Source organism: Ictidomys tridecemlineatus, chromosome 5 (genome assembly GCF_052094955.1).
Source record: "Ictidomys tridecemlineatus isolate mIctTri1 chromosome 5, mIctTri1.hap1, whole genome shotgun sequence".
NCBI classification, from domain to species: domain Eukaryota; kingdom Metazoa; phylum Chordata; class Mammalia; order Rodentia; family Sciuridae; genus Ictidomys; species Ictidomys tridecemlineatus.
In genome coordinates this window covers 197,517,017-197,536,903 of record NC_135481.1, presented here as the reverse complement: position 1 = coordinate 197,536,903, position 19,887 = coordinate 197,517,017, and positions in this window count along the sequence as shown.

Here is a 19,887-nt window from a genome sequence, read left to right as displayed (position 1 = left end):
TAGTCGATAAATTTATACGATCCTAAGGTAGGATAAATTTTAACTTGAAAAAAAAATTCTAGAATTTATCTGGAAGAATAAACATCTTATCATAGCCAGGAAAACTCTTCAAAAGACTGTATTGAGGAACCTGTCTCGCCAGATATTAAAAATGTATCAGTCACTGACAATGCTATAAAGCAGTGTAGTTGGGCAAAGAAATCAAAAGATAGCTCAGAAGAAAAGAGATTCTGTTACTGGAACAGTCCCCGGGGCACAGGTTTTTTGTTTGTGATCCAGTGGTCATTTCTACTAAGTGAGAATATGGAAATGGAATATCTGAACAGCCATTTTAGAGATATTAAACTGGAGGCAAGTCCATTCCCCACTGCAAAGTGAATTTCTGAAAGAAGAAAGCTTTACATGAAAAGGGGAAAAAATCCTAGAAGGAACTACCAGAGAATATGTACATAATCACAGGGTAGGTTTGTGTGACCATATTAAACATACAAGCACCCAAAAACACACAGGACCTACAAACTCAACAACATAAAAATTCATGACCTCCAAATGGTTTAAACACCATTAATAAAGTCAAGAGATAGCAATCCATAATCCTATCATGGGCTTAATACACTCGATATTCAAAGAACTCTTACAAATCGATAATTCAGTAGAAAATTGGCAAAGGATCTAAACAGACATTTTGCCAAAACAGAAAACAAAAGTCTAACGAGCATATTCAAGCCCATTATCAAGCAAATAAATGAAAACGAAATACGTATTCACCTATCAAATGGGCTAAGAAATAAAGTGTAGCTGTCACCAGAGCCAGCAAGCACTCAGGGAAGCAGGTGTTTTCTTGCAGACTTGGAATGGAAGGTAGCGCATCCCTTCCGGAAGGCAGTCTGCAAAATTGTGCAAAAGTGTGAAGTGCTCAGACCTTCGCTCGGGCGTTTTCAGAAGTGAGAAATATGCACACACATGAAAACCCCGTTTCCACCAGTAGATGAACGGTTAAGAAAAATGGGGGATGGGCTCAAATAAATGCTCTGCAGCCCTTGAACATGAGGACAATAGAATGTGTTTATTAGCTAACAGTATTGCGTTTGTCATTTAGTTGGGTGAAAAGGCAGGTGCAGCACACAATATGGTACCAAACATGCAGAATCACATGTGCACATCTTTATCTAGCTCTCCTGAAACCATCAGAGCCTCCTCCACACGCTGTGCGGCTCACAGGGTCTCACTGATGGAAAGACCTTGTTTGAAAGTAGACCCCATGGGCCTCTCCTGCCTCTCCCGGTCACAGCCAGCTTCTGAATGCAAGTTTGTCTTCTGGCTGACACATGTGCCATCTCTCCCATGAGACACAAGCCCTGCAGCATGCAGGCTTGCCTCGCTTACCCTGAGCTTCCAGAGCCTTCCATTGACCAGGCCCAGAGTGTGTGCTTGGTGAATAACTCAGACGAATGCACAGTTTGGGGAGGCCAACCTCCCAAGCTCCCTCTGGATAGATGCAAACCTGTGGTGTGGTGTGAGATGCTCCGTGGGAGGGAGGTCCTTTCCTGAGCACTCTCTGGATAGATGCAAACCTGTGGAGTGGCATGAGATGCTCCATGGGAGGGAGGTCCTTTCCTGAACACTCTCTGGATAGATGCAAACCTGTGGTGTGGTGTGAGATGCTCCGTGGGAGGGAGGTCCTTTCCCGAGCGCTCTCTGGACAGATGCAAACCTGTGGTGGGGCATGAGATGCTCCATGGGAAGGAGGTTCGGGAAACATGGGATGGCATCAAGTCACAGATGCTGTTTGCTGCAGAACCTCCCAGAGCCTTTAGTACGCAGGTGCACTTCTGACTCTCCAAGTCTCCCGCTCTCAACTCCAGAAGTCCCCTCCTCCTGTCGCATCCCTGGAGTGCCCATCTCATGGGACCACATGGGGTAGAGCATGGACAGAGCCATATCCAGAGGAACGTGCCCCTGGGGAAGAGATGTGGAAGAACCCTAGTGTGTCACCACCTGTTTGTCATTTGAAATGCTTACAGTGAGCCGTACGCAGGGTCATTTTCAAGGTAAAAGAATAAGCGTTAAAAATGCTCTTGTTGTCTGAATCTCAAAACCAACGTTTTTTCCCAAGATCATGAGTTCAGTTGAGCTATTGTAGAAGAAGAAATACCAGCTTGAACCAAATATGAATGTGTAAAATGGTAAAACCTGACCTCTTGCATCCCTTCCCCTTCTCTGTCTTCTTTTTGAGAGTTTGGAGGATTCTTTCCCTTCTTTGAATCACAGTCTGTTAAAACACTCACCAGACTGTACTGTGAGAAGGGGTAATAGACCCCCTGGAAATCCTGGCTGCTTTTTGGTGCACACAGATGGACCTACAGTTAGCTGTAACCCCTGATTACTTTGGACTTCAGCATTCCGCTCTGTCTAGGTCATCGTCTCCATACCTTGCTCCTCCAGGTGCCTCATCTGCTAAAAAATCCCAGCAGACCCATGCTTGATCGTGAGCACACTCGGGAGGTTCTGTGCTGGCCCACCTCCTGTGTGTGGTTGAACCATGCCCTTGGCCTGCCCAGAAGGGCTGCAGTGACATGGAGTGGCCATCAGAACCACAGCCCAGGACAAACTGTGGGCACAAACCAAGAAGCAAGTTGCTATAGCTGGGCACTCCCTTTACAGAGTGGTTATGACAGTAATGTGTGGATTCCTTCCAGAGTATCAGGGAAAAGCAAAGATCATGTTTCACTGTCTGGTGTGTTTTAAGGGATGTAGATTTTATTCTGCATGATTAGGAAGTAATTAGCAGCTTAAACTGGATGCCTTCACTCAGAGTTGATTCTGCCACTCTCACTCAGCATGAGATGAGAAAAATGGTGGAAATCCTTCACTCATAAATTCCCAGGGGGTCCACCTCAAATCCTTGGTTCAATGCAAACACGAGATCACTCTGTCCTTCATTGAATACATAACATCTGAGCTGGCTACTTCATGGGACCCCACATTCCTTGGGAAACGTGAAATGGAAATGATCAGACCCTGGAAAAGGAACCCAGTGACCTGATTATTTAATGACTGAACTAAGAAAGAGTCACGGCTCTCCAGACAGCACACCTGGACAGGACGAGGGTAGCAGAGTCTGAACTTCTAGAAACAAGCCCTTCTAGGACTCGAAGGGCTCAGCCTGTGACGGGATTCAGCCATGATTGGATCTCATTTCCACTTTGTTCCTCCAATTCCTTCCCAGACCTGTGCTCTCCTCATCTGCAGAGTGGGGAGGTGATAGCACCAGCTCCCTGTGCTCTTCTTCTGGGAGGCACACCAGACAGTGTCCAGACAGACTTCCACCAAGCTGGGCATATTAAGTGTCACCCTGCCTTGTCACTTCACGTTGGAGGACAACACACAGCATAACTGTGTCAAAGGCTGCTTGCGACTGGGGAGACAGTTCCCAAGGCTCAGCAAGCATGGCCATCTGCATTGGGGAGAAGAGCAGGATTGAGGGGGGAAGTGCCATCTGGGGAAGGCAGGCTCGTGTCTCAGGGCTGCGTGGGAGTGCTGGACATGGCCTCGTTGGCCCTCAGATCACTCGCCGGGTTTGGTACACATTGTTCTTCCTCTGGGTGAATGGCCAAGGTTTTAAAGGATGGCGAGTATGTGAGAAGGGAAAGCTCAGGGACTGGGGCGAGCTAGCCGAGGTCACAGAAACCTGGACGTAAAAGTAGACTTGGAGCCTGTGCTGGTCAGGTTTTTGCCACTGTCACCGAAACACCTGGCCACAACTTAGAGGAGGAAAGATTCATTTTGGCTCATGGTTTCAGAGGTCTTGGCCCGTGGTCCATCGACTCCTTTGCTCTGGGCCTGTGGCAAGGCAGAACGTCACGGTCATGGCAGGAGGATGTGAAGGAGGACAGCTGCTCAACCCATGGCAACCAGGAAGCAAAGTGATAGGGAAAGAGAGGGAGAGGGACAACGGGGGCAGGAACACACATACTCCCCAAGGCCACACTTCAAGTGATCTTCCTCTAGCCACGGGCCACCTGCCTACAGTTACCAGCCAGTAGTCCATTCAGCTATTAATGGATTAATCCAGCAAATGGATTAATCTGCTGATGAAGTCAGAGCCCTCACGATCCCATCATTGCCTAAAAGCCCCACCTCTGAACCCCACTGTCCTGGGGACCATGGGGACCATGGGGCACAGTCCCAGATCCTAACTATAAATAACAAAGCCCATTTCTCCCAACATGCCCATGTCTCCTGCTAATAGTAGCAGCCACAGTCACAGCCTCCTCTGTGTCTGGGGTGCTGTGTCCCCGCCCAGGTCACAAGTGTACACCATGCACATGTGCCCAAACACACAAGCATACAGGCATGCACAAGCCCTGTAGTGAAAGGACTTGAGGGCTGTCCTGATCCCTGCTGTGCTCAGCGGTACCAGCCTCCAGAAGCAAAGCTCCCATGCAAATAGGGTCCAGTGGGAGTGCAGTTTGCTCCCCCAGGATCCTCTACCCACTCCAGCCCTCCTACTCTGGACCCTGCTCTGCGTCTCTTCTCCCCCGTCCCTCCCCAGGTGCCCGTCCAGTATTCCACCCGCTCCTCACTCCCCCAGCTCCCCTGCAGCAAGCAGGGCCTTGCAACCAGCTGGGGCAGAGGTGATGCCTACCTACAGCCTGGCAGAGCCCACTGCTCCCCAGGCCCTCTCTTTGGCAGGCCTACCTCAACTCATGTTCTGTGCATGTATGAAGACGCTTCAGTGAAACCCACGATTCTGCATAATGAATATGCATTGATAAAAAGAAATCAAATTAAATAAAAACTGGCAGGTCACCCACCTACTGCAAGTTGTCGGGGTTCAGCTACAAGAAGCAGGATGTCGGTTGGTCTGTGGGGAGCAGAGGGAGGCTGGGGATCAAGAAATAATATTTTTTGAGTGAGATGAGCCCCTGAGGTCACAGGAGTATCCGTTGCCACAACTCATTACTCTAACCAAATAAGCACCTACTATGCATCAGGCGCTAGTCCATGAAACATTCACCAGCCTCGTGGGACAGGAGAGATAAATAACTATTCTACAAAGCATGCTCCGTTCTATGTAGGGCATCTGCAGGATGATGTCAAGAATAGGCGCTACCTCCTTGTGTATTTCCGTCGAGGCAGGCCCCTCTGAAGAGGCCACGCCAAACCCCCAAACTGCGGCACCAGGTCTGGCTTAGCTATCCCAGGCCATGTTTCCATAGCAACCCCAGGCCCGCCCATGCCTAGCCTCATTTCCTTAGGCTTCAATCAGGCTATCCAAGGGGAGAGGAGAGAGTTATGTTTTGGACAGGACCCTGATCCCAAGGCGTTAAATGGCTCCTACTTCAGACTGTACTAGTCCAGCCCTGCACCAAGCGCTGATTCCACCAAGTGGCTGAGAGCCCTGAGTCAGCTCCTGAAGCAGAGCTCTGGTCCCTCTGTGACACAAGGCTGGGACATGTCCTCAGGAGGCTTCCTGCCCCCTGACTCCCAACACGCCCCTTCCTCTGGGCCTCCGCAGAGCCTTCAGCTCTCCTCGGCGGAGACGGCCGCTTTGGCCTGAGACCCCACCATCCCCACCAGCCCATCAGCATCCCCAGCAGTGGAAGAAACCAGAAAACCCGCAGAAGGAAGAGAGTTCTCTATAAAACTGATGGACTCTGAGGACAGTCACTCCCACTCCACCCCCAAAGCTATTGCCACCTTAAAATTAATTTCCGATTGAAAGCGATCATTCAGACTGAAGACATCCGGACAGGGAGACAGCTGGTCAGGCTGCGTTCTCAGGCGCCTAGGTCAGCAAATCCCAAAGCATCTGCTCAGCACTTTCAGATTCCTCCACAGAAGTCCAGCTCTCTCCCCCCAGCCCCTAAGGCCAGAGATCAGGGTGGCTGCCCCAGGGCCGGCTAGTGGCAGGCCCCCTCCTGGCCCTGCCTGTGGACACCAAGTTACGTAAATTAAATAAATCTACTTGGACTCATCTGTGGTCTGCAAGTTTTCCTCATTGGCCTGACTTCCCTGAATAGCTCAAAAACGAGATTTCTATTATGAAAAATGACTTAAGAGTTTCAGATTGTTCTCCTGCCCTGAGTGCCATGGTTTTAATTAGCAGCATGGGCAAGTGGTTCTCCCTGGCAGACAGTAGCCACCAGCCCTATGGGGGCGGACAAAGAGGCAGTGAGAGGAATCTGCTGCTGCCTTGATCCTGCCAGCACTGAAGCCGCATTTCAGAACAAGCCCACAAGACAAGCTTTCGGGCCACAAGCATCTTCTGGCAGAACACAGGGTGCAGAGCAAGACGGACGGGTGGCTCTGCAGTGCCCATTCTGCACAGAATAGACAGCAGAGAAATGCAGCTGCAGAGAGTGCCCAGACAGGCCTGGCAGCAGTTTGGCACAGCAGACTCGTCAAGCCTCCCCGGGTACCACTTGAGCGCCAGCCTCGAGGAAACCATCAGCTGTGGCTCTAATTAATTACAAGCTCTGCTCACCCGGGACTGGCACCACACAAGAGTCAAAGCTCTGCACCTGTGGAGCCCCCTGGTGTGACCAGCCTCCCGCTGTGGCACAGCAGCAGACAGCCCTTCCACCGCTGCCCTGGGGTGAAGGCTGTGCCTGACCACCAGCCAGGGAGCCCAGAGAGAGGATTCCACCAGGTTTCACTGAGCTGCCTTCTTTGGCCCGTGTGTGACCGCTCTTGTTAATGGCAAGAAGTGGACGGGATTGCGTTAAGTTCCTTCCCTGTTCTCCCCAGTCACATGACAATGTCCCCTCCACCAGCAGCTTAGGACCAGGGGAACACAGGCACCCCTCAGTGCTCAAGAATTCTCAATTCCTGGGTATGCTCCCAACAGGATTCAGGTCAGGAGTGTCCCCTGCCTTTTGTCTGCCAGGAGCAATCACGGGTGTCCATGAAGGACGGAACCCCAAGGATAGACAGGCAGAGAGGACAGGGGTGCTGCGAAGTGCCCCTGGACGCTCAGGTGTGCTGGAAACATCATTTCCATTTTGCATAAATTCACTTTGGGGGCAGCAGCATTCACCTTTAAAAAGTGACCCCAGACAGGCTGGTGTTTCATAAACTGCCACCATCCCAAGGCAGCTGAGCAGCACCACAGGCCTGTCCCAGTGCCTCCTCCCTGTGCCCCCACCTGTGCCGCCCACCTTGGCAGTCGCTGGCTTTTGGACGGGTTATAGGTTCTCGAAGTGAACAGGTTTCACAGGCATCTTCTCCCCGTGGCTGAGGACTGCAGCCCAGAGCGTGCCGCAGAGCTGTTCTCCTTCCTGGCTCTGCCCCCAACTCACTGCAAACCTGGCCGTCCTCTCAGTGCACTCTCAGCCCACCCCGAGAAGCAGCCTCGGCCTCAGCAGTGGCCCTGCTCACCTTCGCCCTCACCCTCCGCCTTCCTCCTGCCCCCTTGGCCCCACTTACCCAAAGCATTTCCTGGGCACTGCCCTTGTTAGCCACTTGTTCCCAAATGCTTGTCTCAGTGACTACTTTGGGGACACCTGTGTGAAGAGATCAGAACACATCTGGTAACACCAAGCCCTCAGCAAAGTCAAGTTAACCTGAAAGATGCACGTGTGTGTGTGTCTGCATGCATGGAGACCTACAGGGGTGTGTGTGTATGTGTCTGTGCGTGGAGATCTCCAGGGGTGTGTGTGTGTGTGGTGTGTGTGTGTGTGGTGTGTGTGTGTGTGTCTGAATGCGTGGAGATCTACAGGGGTGTGTGTGTGTGTGTGTGTATGTGCCTGCATGTGTGGGGATCTACAGGGGTGTGTGCATGTGTCTGTGTGTGTGGAGGTCTACAGGTGTGTGTGTGTGTGTGTCTGTGTGCATGGAGATCTACAGGGATGTGTGTGTGTGTGTGTGTATGAAGACCTACAGGGGTGCGTGTGTCTGTGTGTGTGGAGGTCTACAGGGGTGTGTGTGTGTGTGTCTGTGTGCATGGAGATCTACAGTGATGTGTGTGTGTGTGTGTGTGTTTGTGTGTGTGTGTATGGAGACCTACAGGGGTGCATGTGTCTGCATGTGTGGAGATCTACAGGGGGTGTGTGTGTATATGTCTGTGTGTGTGGAGGTCTACAGGGGTGTGTGTGTGTGTGTCTGTGTGCATGGAGATCTACAGGGGTGTGTGTGTGTGTGTGTGTGTGTATAGAGACCTACAGGGGTGCGTGTGTCTGCATGTGTGGAGATCTACAGGGGTGTGTGTGTATATGTCTGTGTGCGTGGAGATCTCCAGGGGTGTGTGTGTGTGTGTGTCTGCATGTGTGGAGATCTCCAGGGGTGTGTGTGTGTGTGTGTGTCTGCATTTGTGGAGATCTACAGGGATGTGTGTGTGTGTGTGTGTGTGTGTGCATGGAGACCTACAGGTGTGTGTGTGTGTGTGTGTCTGCATGCGTGGAGATCTCCAGGGGTGTGTATGTGTGTGTGTGTCTGCATGCGTGGAGATCTACAAGGATGTGTGTGTGTGTCTGTGTGTGCATGTGTGTCTGCATGCTGGAGATCTACGTGTGTGTGTGTCTGCGTGTGTGGAGATCTACAAGGATGTGTGTGTGTGTCTGTGTGTGCGTGTGTGTCTGCATGCTGGAGATCTACGTGTGTGTGTGTCTGCGTGTGTGGAGATCTACAAGGATGTGTGTGTGTGTCTGTGTGTGCGTGTGTGTCTGCATGCTGGAGATCTACGTGTGTGTGTGTGTGTCTGCGTGCGTGGAGATCTACAGGGGCTGTGTGTGCGTGTGTGTCTGCATGCTGGAGATCTACATGTGTGTGTGTGTGTGTCTGCGTGCGTGGAGATCTACAGGGGCTGTGTATGCGTGTGTGTCTGCATGCTGGAGATCTATGTGTGTGTGTGTCTGTGTGCATGGAGATCTACAGGGATGTGCATGTGTGTCTTGCACCTTCCTGCTGTACAACAAGATGCACAGATTGCTTACAGATGCAGAAAGTCATTTCTCCATGGTGGAGTCCACGGTTAGTTCACAGCAGCCTCTGTGTGGGGCACCTGTCTCTGTATCATCTGGGGGGATGGACGCGGGTCCTCACAAGGCAGGAGATGGGGGAGCCAAAGACCAGCACGTCTCCTCCAGCCTTCACATGAGGGGCCAGTGCTTTCCATAATCATGACCCATCAACTCCCCAGGCCCCGCTCCAAGGACATCACATTGGGGTTAAGTTGCCATGTATGGAGTTGGGAAGGGCACATTCAGACCATAGCAGTGTGCATGTGTGCGCTTTATGTGTATCATGTCTGCTGGTGTGTGTCTATACCCCCACACATTCATGAATACATTCCTGCGTGTCTCTGTAGATGCATGTCAAGGGTATGTGTGTGTTGTGCATACACGTATACATGTGTATCGTATAGGTGTACGTGCATCTGTGTGATGCATTTGTATGGGTACATGTTTGCACAAATGTGTATGTTTCTGTGCACACATGCATGTGCATGTGTAGCTGTGCAAAAATAGCTACATGTGTCTACATGCATATGCATATGTATCCTCACATACATCCACATGAGCATGTGTCTGTGTGGTGCATATCTATGTGTATAGATTCACGTGTGTGCAGATGTGTGTGCCTCAGTGTATATCGATGCACATATCCGTGTGTATAGCCATCATGCACATGTGGGTGTGGGCTTATGTATGTATGTACATGAATATCTGTGTGTGTGCAGGTGTGGATGAATGTGTATGAGTGTGCACACATGGGTTTGTCTTTCTGTGCGTGCGTATTTACATGTGTGTGTCGAAGATGCGGCTGAGAGCCTCTCAAGCAGGAAACAGGTGTTGTGATTGGGTCGCTGAGGGCGACCAGTCACTGCCCACTGCCACCCTTCCAGGTCCCCACCCGCCCTCCCCTGGGCCTCCCCCACCTCTCCCTGCACTCAGCGCCCCTCGCACAGCAATCCTCACATGTGGGGAACATGTCTTGGCTCTCAAGCACGCCCTGGGGAGGAGCTGCGACCAGCAGGGCCAGGGCGCGCGGAGCTTCTGCTCAGGCTCCATCTGCCCAGCCTCCCCGCGAGGGCCCAGGCGCCCGATGTGCACAGGAGCCCACACTTGCAGGGGAAGTGATGTCAGGTTTCCAGCTGCCCTGGGCACCCAGATCCGCCTGGGAGGGGCCACTGGAAGTAGAAGGTCTGCGAGATTCAGAAGCCCAGTCCTCAGTGGGAGATGGCTTATCTGGCCATCACAGGACACTTACTCTATTTCCTGGGAAGCATGCCTATCCCTGACCCTGCACTCAGGTGACCGGGTCCCAGGCATCTGCACCCCCTCACCCCATCTTGGGCATCCTGCTTGGCCACACAGTCTTCCTGTCTAGGTCCCAAGCATGAGCAGCTCATCCCTCCTCCCAGTGTGTGCCTGGCTGTCCCTCTGCCCAGCTCCCCTGGCACCCAGGCCTCAGCCTTCCTGACCGCTCCGTGCAGCGGTCAGAGCTCCTGCGTGGCTTGCTTTCCTGCCCTGCACTGCTCCACTCCCTCTTGCTTACCTCTACTCGCTGTTTTCTTTTCCACAAGGACTTGGCCTCCCAGATGATGATCTGGGCCTTGTGTGTGCTGCTCCCACTGCATCCCCAGGCCTGGGAGAGGACCAGGCCCAGAGGTCACCAAGGGCTCCCTGAGCAAGTGCATGGCCTGTGGGGTCATTGTCAAGAGCCCCCTATTGAATAACAGGGATATGTGGTCACGTTTTCTTCCCCAGCCTTGGCATGCCAGCCATAAAGTTCCTCTGCAGTCGGGAACTTAGAAAGGGACAACCCGCCCTCCCCTAGGACCATTGGGCAGATGTGGACATCAACACCTTCAGGGAGCAGGCATGGGCTGGGGCCCTCGTGCCAGCCACACCAGCTCTGAACATCCTGAGAATCCTGCTGGACAGAAGGACCTTCTTCCACAGCGGTCTCCATCGAACAGGCAGATGCCCAGGATCTCAAAGGCAGCAGCCGGGCTGGGCTGGGCAAGGCTCAGGCCCCGTTCCTGGCTTGCTTCTGCCATCTGCTGGCCACTGGTAAAAACGCACCAAGGAAGGGCGGTTACCTCCTGTCTGGAGATCCTTGTCCCTTTCATGAGAAATTTCAAGAAGGTGGCTCGGCTCCTCTGTGACAGGCTCTGCCTGGCCAACCCAGTCCTGAACTCAGGCAACTGATGCAGACCCTAGACCCAAGAGGGTCTCCAGCCCCGAGTCCCAAGACTTCCCCTACACTTGCATATATCAACTCAAATAACAGCCAATATTAAACCTGATTGGGGGGATTGTCATCTCTAGTCACAGACGAGAGACGAGAGGTTAAGAAACTGTCCAAAGTCGCAAAGCTACAGAGTCATGGAGTTGGGATTTGAACCCAAGCAATAGAACAATTGAGGCACATATGACCCACAACCAGCGGACAGCCCGGGTGCCCCCTCCATCCTCACCCTGAGGGCCCCCTGGGGAGGGACTGTGGGAAGAGAAGGGGATAGAGGAGGAGACACCCACAGCTGATCACTCAGCGGTCCGGGAGAAGCCACCCTGCTCTTCGGAGGCTCCATCTTGCAGTAAGAGAAGTGGGAGCATCAGATTGCATGGTCTCGGGGTGCCCCGGTTTCCCTGGGAAGACAGGGAGTGAGGGACAATGGTTAGAGCCCGGGCCTTTGGGTAGACAGATCTGAGGAAAACATCAGCCGTCCACCCACTGGCTGAGCACAGCCTCCAGGCCTTGGCCTCTCTCCTCCCACATGCTGAAGACAAGAGCAAAGCCTTTGGCACTATTTCTGGCTCAGAGTAAGTGCTTAATAATATGTCTGCTGCTGTAGCCACATTAAGGCTCGGAGCATCCTGCAGTCCTGCTTCCTCTCTAGCCCTTCCCTACCTGGCTGCCCCACAGCCACCCAGAGCCCTGCAGCCCCCTCATTCCACAGGACCATCACCCGACCCGTCAAGCTCCCCCAGACCAGAGCCCCAGGCCTGGGGTCCAGCACCTGCTCCACTCCCCGGACCCCAACACAGCTGACCGCCCACCAGCCCGAGCCCAGGGCCACCCTCCCAGCTCCCGGCCCCCAGTGCCCATCTGGATGCTGCAGTGCTCACTCCTCAGCTCTCGGCCCAGAGGGAGTTAGGAGTCTGGGGCCGAGAAGGCTGTTTTTAATAATTCCGCCATCATTCTCAATTTTCAGCTCCACCACACACAAAACACCCACTTCCAGTTTCTTCAAGGTGGCCAGTGGCTTTTACTCCACACGTGTTTGCCGCCAGCCACGCTGCTGTGCAAAAGGCCTCAGCCCCGGCCTGGGCCTGGGACAACCTGCTTGGCTGCTCCCCCAGGTGAGCCCCTCCTCAAGGTGGGAGGTCACAGGACAGGCACACGGTCACTGCAACTCATGTCCCTGCCAGGCGTGGCCATTGCCTCGATTTCACAAGACTCGGGTTAGGGCCACCCAGCAGGATGTGAAGCGGAAGCCACTGTTTCCTGGGCCGACGTGATGCAGGAGATGAAGAAAGCCTGCAAGCAGCCCCTCTGGCAGCAAGAGGCAGCGAGCAGAGGACAAGTGGTGTGGAGGTGGCGCCCCCTGGCAGAGCCCGGCTGAGGGAGGCAAGGCCAGGCGGGGAGGAGCCATTCACGCTCAGGGCCTGAAGGTCCCTGAAACTAGAAACCAAGGATTTTAGGAGAGGGGGCAAGGGTGGGTATAGAAGCAAGAGCCCCTGCCCTTGGTGACAGTAACAAGAACAGCGATACCGGGCAGCATCTGTGTAACACTTACTGCATGGCCTCCCTCATTCCAGCACTTGACAGAGTCACACCCCTATGAGTTACACCCCACTGTTAACCAGGACACAGAGAGGCTGAGTAAGTAACCCAAAATCACACAGTCAGGAAGTAGCACTGAGGATACAGTAGGAAGCTGGGCACACAAGGTCTCAGCCCTGGCAGTGTCCAGGAGACTGTCCTCTGTGGACACAGAAACTGAACAGCATGTCCTGGCTGCCCCTGGCCAGTGCCTAAGAACAGAAAGGCGCTGCTCAGAAGGGGAAATGGGGGATCCTTGTGCAGCCCAGCAGCCACTCAGAGAGGCTGTCTGTAGGGCTGAACTCGCGCCTTCACGCGTGTGTGCACATGTGGCAACAGGCTTAGAGTAACCCAGCTGAGCACTGCAAGCTGGGAGGAAGAGGAACTGTCACTGGCCTGGCACAGACGGGGAAGCTGAGACTCAGAAGTAAGTCAACTTCTCAAGATTGCTCAGACAGAAGTGGCAGAGCCTGGCTTTGCCACCAACTCAGGAGAGACGTCTATGGGCCTGTGGTGGAGAGAAGACTAGGACCTGGCCCACCACTCCCTCTTGAGATAGGACTTCTCCATACCTACACAGGGTGGCAGAAGGCCCACCCGGCATCAAGCCGCATGTAGCAGCAACTTCTGCAGCACTGGGGCTAATTCTAGCCTCCCTCTTTGGAGACAGCACCTGATTTCCCATTGGAGCCCAAACGAAGAGCCCATCCTGCCCAAGAGGGGGCACAGGACCTGGGCAGACATGAGACCCTTTACTTGGGCTCCCACCCTTGAGAATATGCCAAGAGGGAGAGAAGGCTGGAGCCTCTTCATTCAGCCACAGCCTCCCCACACAGGAGCAGCAAGACTCTGGTTCTGCCAGGTCCACCTCCCCAGCCTGCACTCTGGATCTGTCCACTCTGCCACACCCTTCAGGACCCTCACCAGGCAGAGGTGGCTGCTGCTTGCCCCGTGAGGCCCCACTGGGCAGATGCTCCCCGTTGGATGTGGACGGGGAAGCAAGGAGGGTGGGAGGCCAGACGCACGTGCCTGGAGCCCTGCCTCTGCCTCTGCCAGGTGGGCCTGGGGAGCCAGGGAGGCGCGTGCGCCTGGGGAGCCAGGGAGGCGCGTGCACCTGGGCGTCCCTCTCGAAACCCACGGTGCTGGAGCCTGGGTGCACGCAGGGATGGACTGAAGGCCTGAGCTAGGGCCCCGCACTGGCCCAAAACAGAGATGTCCCCCAGCAGCCCCGCTCCCAGATCCAGCCCCACACTGGCAGGTCCCCGCAGGCCCAGCTCCTTGAGGCTCTGTCTCCTCGGCTCTGAAATGGACCCAACAGGGCCGACTGCAGAGGCTGGACACCGAGGACCTGAGGTCATTCGGCACCCTGATGCGTGCAGGACACACCCCCAGAGCACCCACAGGCACAAGTGAGAAGTCTCCCTCTTCCTTCTAACGGCTCCTCTCTGGCTCTGGCCACAGGAAACTCTCGGGCCAGTCCCCAATGCTTGCCACGTTCTCATCGTGTAACAAGGGGGCGGGTCTCGGTTTGAAGTCCTCGCAGCATTTGACGGATTCACATCTGGGTCGATGCTCCCCCTCCCTAGACAGTGGTGCTGGTTTTCTATTTAGAAGAGAGTTGGGAGACTTTCTTTTTAAATACATTTATTGTAAGGAAAATTGAATTATTAAAGTGACAGTACTGGCATCGCACCAACAAGGCCGACGTCTTGGGGGTGGCACGTGAAGGATGGAGCTGGGGGGCGGGAGGTGATGGATGTGAGGCCCCGGGAAGAGGCAGGGGTGTGGGAAAGCAGAGCTGTCCTGGTGATTGCTACTAGTCCCGGTCAGCAGGCCGGGGTGAGCGCAGGGGCTGGCCTGCCGCACACCCTTCCAGCTGCAACCCTGCAAAAGGGAAGCTGTGCTAGGTGACAGGGACAATTACAGAGGGCCCCGTGCCACTGGCCTGGGGATTGATGGCCAGCTTCCCAAAGCTCCCCACAACACCCATGGAGGGGCGACATCAAACCCTCATCAGGGCCTGCCCTCTGGCCACACAAAGGGCCCTCACGGCTCACACAGAAGCTCCGTGGGTGCGAGAGCACGCGAAGTCCCTGGGCTAATTGGTCCTGCCCCCTGGGGTACATGTTAGGCCCTGCCAGGAGCCACAAAGCCCCACCCGAGAGAAGACGGCCCGCTGCTCGGGACACCCCAGGAGACCAATGACGTCCTTTGCCTGTGACTGCTCATGGGCTTCTGGGGTGCCAGACCCAGAAGTGACCAGCAGGCCAAGTGCATTTCCATCCTATCTCCAGGTGGCGTCTCCTGAGAGGCCTGGCTCTGGCCAGGGGAGCAGTGCGCCCTTAGCCACACTAGCCACAAGAAGGAACCAGAGGTGACCTCAAACCCACCTGGACGGGGCTGAAGGTGCTGGGGCCTCCTGGCAGCTGTTTGCATGGAAATGAACAAGCCCGAAGCCAATGACAGGACCCGTGGGACTAGGGATATTTGCCCCTCTATCTAAAGTGTCATTGTCACTGCCCATCATCCTCCTAGCAGCTGAGTGCCTTCAGCTCTGCAAAGAAGCTACTCACCTTTGCGTTTAAATATCCAGGATTCAAATCTCCATCATCTGAGGACAACATTGAAGTGACAAATGGATGGAAAGATAAGGACACTTTTGGGATACAGGCTGGGCCCTCGGAGACATGGGGACAACAGGTGACAGAGAAGAAAGCAGGGAAGAGTGAAAGAAAGGAGTGGAGGGGGGGAGACGGTCAAGAGGAAGAGGAGAGGAAGAGAGAGACGAACAATGTGTTAGGACTTTTTACTTGGAAGTGACAAAGATCTATAGGAAACTAGATTCTTAAGAAGTAGATGGATATCGACTTACGCTACTGAGAAATCCAAACCACGTGTGGGCTTCAGGCAAACTGGAGGTAGGAGTCCAAACAGTATGACTGGCAGCGGGCTCCCTGTCTCGCCCCACTGCTGTCCCCTGCATCCCTGGTAGCCATGGGACAGGCCAGCCAGCTCCCAGTGCCTCTCCTCGCAGCCCAGAGCCCCAGGCAGGAGAGAAGCTGCGTCCACACCCACACCCTGGGAAGGCCTGGGCGCTCTCAGGCCACATGCTCTCTGGTGGGCCAATCCCTGCCCTGGAACAACGGGCACTCTGCTTGGCCAGCCTGGGCCTGTGATCAGCAGCCCCCCTCCCCCGAGGCTGGAGAGAACAGGAGGGAGTTCCCAAGGTGGTGGCAGGTAGAAAAGACAGGGAAGAGGAGGAAACTAAAATTTCCTGGACACCTACTCTCTGTCAAGCATGATAAATGCTTTGGAAATTTTTTTCCAATTTAATCCTCATCATAACCCTGCCAGATATATTTTTATCCCCATTTTGCTGATAAGAAAATTGAAGCACTGTCAAACTCTACCATCTTTGGTTTCGCAGACACATGGGATGGGATGGTGTGGATGGGTTCACGTGGCCCCCACGTCACCACCAGTCAGGAGTGTCCTGCTCAGGGCCTACTCAGGCTGCTGGCCAGGGAGACCACCACTCTACCTGGGCGGTGAGCCAGGCGGCACCCCCAGCTTGAATGCAGCCCATGGGACCTTCATTCCCAAGTAACGACATGTCCCCTCCTTCCCTCCCCATGAAAGAGCCCCTACCGCAGGCCGGACATCATGAGAGGGCTGGGGACCCGCCAGACTAAGAGAGTCCCAGCACCCAGGAGAGGCAGCCACACAATCCAAAAATCAGAAGCACATCTTTGTAAAAATATGCAGAAAGGCCTTGAATGTGAGGAACCTTCCAGAAACTTAGCTAATCCCAGAGTCACACTTTCTGGATAGACAGGCCTTACCTCTTTAAGGATGAATTGGAGGGGTGGTCCTCTGACATACGCAGCTCGAGCCTTCCAGAGCAGCACTGCCTTTACCACAGCACACCTTCTCCTGGGAGCTGCCCAGGAGGGAGCCCGCCTTGACGGCTTGATGTCATCGGGCTCCAGGAGGGGACTGTCATGAGCAAGAGGCCTCCCAGTGGACTTGGCTGCCCAGGAGCAGGCCCTGGGAGTGCCGGAGGGACACGGCGTAGGGTGCCGTGTGGATGAGGTCCTCCAGGTGGATGAAGAGGGGGATTCCGCAGCAACTCTTAACGGGGTCATTCTGCCCCTGAACGAGGTATTGCAGGTTCCAGGCCTGAGAAAAAACCCTTGTACACCATTCAGCTTGGTGTGTGTCACAAGACCTGTTAAAATGAATTGAAGCTGTTTATTGCTATTGTCATCAACATAATTGCCATCAGCCGCATTATTCTCATCATTTTTTAAAAACCTGTTTGCAATGACTCTTCCAACCTTCCAATCCTGCCCCCCACTGCCTGCCTCCTATCGGGGCCATCTGAGTGCTCTGACCCACAGGAGAGCACTGTTAGCACACAGGAACGAGGGCTGGGTACAGCCTGCCTCCTGGATGTCCTGACTCTGTCCCTGACTCCTAAGATGACCTCCTCAGAGCTCAGGATGTCCCTCTGTAACGGACAGCTGCTGTGCTATCTGGGGTAATGAGGACACAGCTGGATGCACACCAGGCTTTCTGCTGGGAACCACTTCAAACTTCACGATGAAAACCAGTTTGCACATGCAAGACACCAGATTCTCATACTCCTCCATGGCCCTTAGCTTAGTGCTGGGTACCACAGTGGTGACCCTGCCCACCATTAGCTGCATTCCTTCCCTGCCATCCTCCACCCTGGGACCCACCTGCCTGCAGTGTCCAGGCAAAATAGCCACAGCCCACATACCCCTGGGGCATTTGGCTGGTTCCCTCCAGGACACCCGAGGCTCCTAGGAGGAGAGGGCTTGTCTTCTCCAGAGGTCCCCACACCTGTCTCCTGCTCTCTCTGTGCTATGTCTTGGCTCTGGCTGCCTTCCATACACAGCTCCTCCATGGCCCAAGTCCTTCCCCAGTGCACCACCTGGCAAGTGTCACACGAGGTCAGTGGCCACAGGGTTGCATGGTGGCCCAGAGCAGGAGGGCAGGAAGAACACCTGAAGGTGACAGCAGAGGGGAAGCAATGGGCCACCAGATGGCAGCCCCTCGGGGCAGCCATCACAGAGCCCGCACCCCACAGGTTCTGCCCTCCTAGCTGCCCTTCCTTCTCTGTGCCTATGGAAGTCTTTGGGATTGCCACCACAGGGGTTGGCAAGCAGAAACTGCTCCTGGGGACACCTCTTTGCTGGAGGAGAAAATCCTTCCACACCTGAGCCTGGCAGACTTGTGGAGGTGCAGAGCACGGTGGTTTTCTTTTCCAAGACATCCCAACCCAGGCAGCGCCCTGCCCTTCGCCTCTTGTGATAAACAGGCTCGAGGACAAGTTCTCTTGGCAGAATGGCCATTTTGTCAGGGGCACATGTGCTTCTCACTTCCTAATGCACACTGCATGGGCTCTGTCTGGCTTCTAAGGCAGGAAATTCTCTGGTCCCAGTCCTCTTACTCTGAGCTGGGTCCCCAGGGCTGTCCCCGTCCACTGTGCGGGCAGCTCAGTGACCCGAGCAGCCTGTTTTCTAGGAGGCTGCCTGAGAAGCTGCTAATCCGCCTGGTGTTGGTCACAAATCCATCATCTCCCAGAGCTTCCCTCCTGGCTGATGTTCAAACTGGGCTGAGTTTTAAAACCATTGCTCTTTGGTGTCTAATGCTTTGTGGGTTTGCTTGAGCCCTTTCAAACCCAAAGGGACGATTTCTTGTCTTTCCCTTCTGCTGTCCAAATACGATTCAGAAGTCTGTCCCCAAAGCAGAGCTAAAGTTCACGTGTGGATCAGGCTCTGATCCAGGGCGACCAGGCTGGGTGAATTACGGATCTTTGTCCTAAGCAACCTGTTATGACCACAAAATAAATCCGGCCAACACTGCCGGAGGAGGAAGCTCACAGGCAGTTTTTCTTGGGGTTAGACAATCAGTCTGTCCCTGCTCTCCACACAGGGCATGCAGATTTCCCCAGGGTGGACGTCACACTGCCGCCCCAACAGAATCAGGTTCTGGGTGGCCAAAGGCATTGTGCTCAGCAGAATGAAGTCAGACGGAGCGCTCCCATCCAGGCTCTGCCACCGCGTGGAACAAGCAGGTCGCTGAAGAGTTATACACATTTGGTCACAAAACTTGCTTGTTTTCTAAACCTGCTTCTAAGGGTGGCACCTTAACCCCTCTTCACCAGGTACGAATGGGTAGGTCTCGGGGATTTTCAGTTTCTTGCAGAAACCCCAGGTTTACTTTGGTTCTGAAGACTCAGTCCTGCTGCTTCTATTTCACTTTCTTCTGAAATCAAAGCTCAGCCCCTTTCCAGGGCTGATGTGGGTCCCAGGGCCTCTCCTCTCCAAACTCCTCTGCCCTCTGGGAAAGACCAGAGGAGACCCTTGTGCCTGGGCAATGTCTCAGCTCCCTCCATGGGGCGACTTCAGCGGCACCATGACCGTGCTGCAAGGAGGGCTTCTTAAAACCCGCCTGCTGAGCCCCACGCCAGAATTCCTGATTCAGTGCATCCTAACAACCACCATTTCCAAGAACTTCCCAGGGGCGCCACAGACAAGAGGTGACGTTAGCTGTCCTAAGCCACCTGGTCACTTCAGACTTTGGAATACATAATCACCAGGGCATTCTTAATGGCGAGGATTCCAGATTATAGCCATCAAGATAAATAGAAGGAGAGCCACGTATGTGATTGTAAGTCACCTAATAGCCACTTAAAAAAAAGTAAAAGTAAACAGTGAAATAAATCTTTAGAAGAGACTTTATCCAAATATGTGTGAGCTTTTGTCATTTCAACATGCCATCAGTACACAGATGGTTGGTGAGTTTCCCCTTCTTTTATCTCTGCAGGGTGTTCAAAGGCAGGCGAGCCTTGCTCTAGCCTCACATCTCACTGTACCAACGGGGTCAGGTGTATGAAGGTCACAGGCTCTTTCTGCAGGCCACCTGTGTTGTTGAGTTTGTAGGTAGTGTCAAACAGATGCAGATTCTTGTTCAGTTGACATTGGTCTCCAGGACAAAGTGGCAATAAGACAGACAGGAAGCATCACAGGCCTATCAATGCCTTCAGGACAGTCCTTGTGACTCTGGTCAGCACAGCTTGCCAGG